Genomic DNA, 5,586 nt, shown 5'->3' on the forward strand with positions numbered 1-5,586 from the left:
ACTCTGGTCATTGCTAGTATTCAGGTGCTCATAGATTATGTAAACGTTTCGCAACTTAGAGTTGTACTTGTAAAATCTCGTGGTCAATGAACTGAACTATTTTTCTAATAACTGTTTTTCAGATACTGTTACAATATTTTTAACCTGTGGATTCACCAACATTATTTGTTGACCTGTTTTGTGTGCTTTATTCTCAGGTCCTTAAGAGGTAGTCTTCTGCTGTGATTTAATGCTTGGTTTGACCGTGGAGTCAGCATACTTATTTAAATACATTATTTACTTTCGCATTTAAAACTTTTACAACTGTTTAAATACTGTTGGCTTGTGCTTACGATCACAACAGTGTTTCTATTTTGAGATTTATTGACTTATGTTTTTTGAAAGTCAACTTTTAATAAAATTAAATGCGATTGCTTTAAACGTCTCATATAGAGGGCGTAACTGTTAACTGTGAGACCTTGATTAACACGCCGTCAGATGGAAATTTGACGGGGTGTTATAGATGCAACACGAACTAGAGGTGCTCATTGGTTCGGTTTATTTAGTTCGGTGTATTCGGTTTTGAAATTTATAATTCAAAAACCGAAAATCGAACCGTATGAAAATCATATTAGGAAAGACCTATTCAAGACTAGACTACAACCAATATGTGTTTGGTTTTTGTAATGCACTACATGAAGCAATCTATAGCAACAATTTATTGATTAAAACTAATCATTTACATTAGGAATGACATAAAGTAATTACAAACAAAAAAGCTGGGATGGTTTTATGAAAACCTCGGCTTAGGTGTGGGCGAGTCATGTTGATGATGCGGCCCGAGTTTGTGTATCCAATGTCGAAGCCCCTTTTTATGATCTATACAAGTTGGGTATTGTAACATATTTAAGTTCCCATCACGTGCGATTAAACTTTCAAATTCTTCTAATACGTTCACGACTTGCCAAAATTCCGGCCTCTTTTCAAAATTTGAAGACCAACATTGCTCAATTAACGCTCTCATTGCTGGTGGACAGTCAACCGGAATAGAAGGTCGGAGATTCTGAAAATGCCAAAACATTAAAAACTTATTTTAATAAGAGCCCGTTTTGATCCATTACTTACCCAATCCATGCAATGCTTTTTTCTTTTTCTTTTTCTAATAGCAAACACACAACCTTTTGTAACAATTGAGATAAATATACCTTATGAACTACAGCAAATGCAGCTTGGATTGGAGTCATATCTTTATAAGGAATAGTTCCTGCAACCATCTCCCATAAAATGAGCCCAAACCCATAAACATCAACTTTGCGTCCATACGATGCGCGTTTAATCATCTCAGGTGCCATCCAACGGTATGTTCCAGGATCATCTGCTAAAAAGTCACAATACACTTCCTCACAACCGATCCCAAAATCAGCAATCTTGAGGTGAAATTCTTGATTTATTAGAATATTTTCGAGCTTGAGATCCCGATGAATAACACCTTGTGAATGAATGTACTCCATTCCACGAGCAATGTCTAACGACATTTTAACGAGCGTTTCTAATGAAAGATATTCCTTTTCTTTATCGGTATCATCCTCGAGCTTATGCAAGTATGCCCTTAATGAACCTTCTGAAAGATGCTCTGTAATTATACAGAACACCGGTGGTTGTCTACACGCCCCCACAAACTGCTACCACATTAAAAATAAAAGAAGACCATTTAACTATTTCTTAATAAACTGATAATATTGATATTTTGAAGCAATATTATACAAAGGTGTCAAAGTGATTATTGAAATTGTTAAGTAGAGTAAGTAGTTGTTTAAATTCGAGTAAGAATTTGATTACCTATTTAAGTTTGCATAAAAGGATACAAACTTCATATCATATTCATACTTATGATAATTAGGATAAAAATAATATCAGAAGATGGCATAAGATTATTTACAAGTAACCCTTCTTACACATTCTTATCAAACAAAATCACACACTTTTAAACAGCAAATGCACATCCAAACACCCCCTAAACAATCACTAACGCATTGACCATAATCAATTTAGAAATGACCCAACTTGTGAGCATAGCTCAATGGTTCCCCTCATATCCTTTGAGTCATAAGATAAGGATAGAGAGAGGTCATGAGTTCGATCATTAGGGATGACATAATTTTCTTTAAAACAATTGAACACCAATAATGGTGGTATACATTGACCGTATATGGAGGTTTTACCGAATTCGTTCACGGACCTCTACCCGGAACACTGCCCGAATGAATATATTCTCGGGTACCGTCGATCGGGTTCGGGTTTCTGCTCGAACGTGTGTATTACGTGCAAATGATGAGGGTCGTTGAAATAAATGATATACTAATGCCAAAAAAATCGCAGTTAAACAAAATTTAGAAAAGACCTAAATTTTTTTTTTCTTTTTTTGGAACATCGATAATAATAATTCATCTAAACACATATTAAAGCACCTCTAATAAATGTATAAATATTGGTATGTAACACTAAAATGCATATTAAATTGGAAAATTAGAAAAGGGGATAAAATAAATAACAAGAGCAATTTACATACCTTAATGATATTTTTATGATGAAGGCGGGACAAAAGATTAACTTCTCTTTCAAATTGATTTCTAGTCGAACTTCAAATTCTTCATTTTCGTCATCATCTGGAACCCTAATTATCTTAACAGCAACAGCTTCTTCCTTATAAATTCCATGGTAAAGTTGACTATTTGCACCATGAGCAAATTTATGGCCAAGAAAAAGCTTTGAAAGATCAAGATTACGATCATCATCCATGGTTTCAACCGAAACAACCTTCCCTCCACTATGGTCAAACAACTTTGACCAAGAATAATCCTTTTTCATCTTCTCTTTGTCACTAGTCTTCTTAGAACTAAAATATTTAAGAGTACTAGTATCATTTGGAGGAGATCTCGAATCAACTGCCGTCATGTTTCTTCGAAACATCTTTTCCCCTTTATATCCTTTTTCTGTTTCTACCCTATGTGGATGTGGAGTCGAGAATCGTTTTGTATTAGACCTTGCTTCCTTAAAGGTGTCGGGAATCGAGGTTTTGGGTGGCGGGGTTACCGTTCTATACTTATTTATGACGGGATTTTTATGAATTTCGACGGGTTGAGGGTCTACAAGAGCTTTGGGAGTTGGTCTAGTTTTAACACCAGATAGACGAATCGGTTCAACATCTAGGAATGAAGATAATCTTGCAGAATCTAACCTATGACAAATTGTATGAGAAAATTTTGTTCTTCTGATCCAAGAATTAGCCTCACCTTCCATTTTTAACTTGTCTAAAAAACTATCCTACTATGAATTCGATTCGAACAAAAAACAGGTTTTATGAACAATATACTTCCATATATATTCAGATAATTCCAAAATTAAACTATATCCACATCCATTGAGAGCTTCAGGTGGATTATACCTTTGATTAATTGGGGAGAAGCTTAAAGCTACACAAACAGACCTTATTGTATAAAACTCAAGCCGTTAAAGATCAAGACTTCTGAACTTCAAAACTCAAATCCACCCGCCTTCAAAGCTTGGAACAACCCAAAAATACATATAAACAAATAGATAAAACAATACATTTATTATTTAAGTAGATTAAATAAAGCTTATTGAGTCACCAAAATAAAGAATTATATCCAGAAACAGTCATGGTTGATAGATATAGAGACAATTGTTTGCATAAAAGTAGTTAAAAACAACAAACACAAACTATCAAATCAAAACCTTACCAAATATTTAATTCGATGTTATCCAGAGAATCTAAGACCTAAATGTCGAAAAATATCCAATTTTTCTGGGTATTTTATAAAATAAAATCCCATATCCACCCTCTTTTATTCCCTCACTAAATAAGAATGTATTTTAAAGTTAGAGATAAAGAAAGAAAACAAATCAATGGCATAAATGTCTAGATTTTTTTTCATTGGTATATGATATTCAAATGTGAATAGAGGAAAAGAAGAGGAACCCACAAAAAAGTTTTGATTTTTATTATAAAAAAAAAAAAGTGGTGGGGGAGTGGATGGTATATAATCCGTTTGTTTATGTGATACTCCGTAATATGTAATGTAATGAGTTATGACTCGGTGGGCCCGGCAGTTGGCGGTGGTGGCCGTGGTCTTGTCGGTGGTAAAGGTGGTGGTGGATTTATAGTGGTAGTGGCGGTGCGCGGTGGTGGTAGTAGGTGGGACCTCCCTTTTAGATATTGTTTGTAAAAGAAAATATTTATCATCATGAGCAAATCTATCTATCTATCTATATCTATTTATACATTGTATAAAGTGCGTGTAAATAATTCTACGTGTCATTTTTTTAATTAATCTGAATTAAATTATCCTACGTGTCATTCTCTTAATTAAACTGAATTAAATAATAATAATTTCTTAAATAACTTCCTAAAATAACTTCGTATGTAATATTTTTTATAATATTTAATTTTATGTTTCCATTTAAAAGAATACTTTGTATCACTGTTGCAAAACACCTCATCTCGAGCCGTTGCGACGTCCGTTGCGACGGTTTGGTAACTAGCTAGTCCCGTCTCGAAGAAAACCGTTTAATATGACAGTCAACGGTCAAAATTCGGGTCAAAGTTGAAAAAAATCAGATCAAAGTCTCTTAAAATTCGGAAAAGCCAGAAATTCGGTAAAATCAGTCAAATTTGTCGTATTTTAGTTTGAATTTTCTGTATTATATTAACGGTGATAGTGATTATGAGTACAAATTAGTCAATTAAAGTTTTTGGCTTTAAAATATGTACACATATATACATTTATATACTTATATATTTAAAAGACAACTTTGGTCAACGTCCGTCTCGACCCCCGTCTCGAACGTATCGACCTTTTTAGAACCCGACCGTCTTTACCCCGTCTCATGTCTTTTGCAACCTTGCTTTGTATACACCATACACGTGAATAACTCAAACCAAAACATAATAAGTTTATTAAATAAACACATCGATCCAAGTTTAATTGTTTAGCTATATTTTGTCTTTTGTTTCTATATTGATGTTTTTTTTTTTTTTTTTTTATGTAATTCAATCTTTGTATGTTAAGTGATACTGAGTATAATGACTATAAATTTACATTTACACCAACCAAAACCACTTTAAAATTTATCAACACTGCGGGCTCTTAAATTCAAAAGAACTTTTAAAATTTGTCAACACCGCGGGCTCTTAAACTCAAAAGGAATTTTTAAAATTTGTTAACACTACGAGCTCTTAAACTCGAAAGAATTTTAAAAAATTTGTCAACAGCACGGACTCTTAAATAAATCTTATATTCCTCTTATTTTTTTAGTATCGCTATTTATTTACATATTAATATGAACCGTAAATTATTTTTTACACAATTTTTGTACACAGCACAGGCTCAAAAACCTAGTAATAATATATAAGCAATTAAAGACAATAATATGAAGAACGCACTTGACTAATAGCAATGGTCATTACTAAATATTGGCTCATTTAGAGCCCTTCATTTAGACGTGTTCACTACATAACACGTCTAATTTATCAAATGAACAAAAAAAAAACACGGAACACGTCTAAAAAATTGTAGCAACACGTCT

At 33.2% G+C, this 5,586-nt stretch overlaps 1 pseudogene; it reads right to left on the bottom strand.

Moving 5' to 3' along the window:
- Positions 1 to 625: 625 nt before the first annotated feature.
- LOC139897377 (serine/threonine/tyrosine-protein kinase HT1-like) lies at positions 626 to 3,920 on the bottom strand (annotated as a pseudogene).
- Between the last annotated feature and the right edge of the window lie 1,666 nt (positions 3,921 to 5,586).

The sequence above is a fragment of the Rutidosis leptorrhynchoides genome, chromosome 3, assembly GCF_046630445.1.
Source record: "Rutidosis leptorrhynchoides isolate AG116_Rl617_1_P2 chromosome 3, CSIRO_AGI_Rlap_v1, whole genome shotgun sequence".
Taxonomy (NCBI): domain Eukaryota; kingdom Viridiplantae; phylum Streptophyta; class Magnoliopsida; order Asterales; family Asteraceae; genus Rutidosis; species Rutidosis leptorrhynchoides.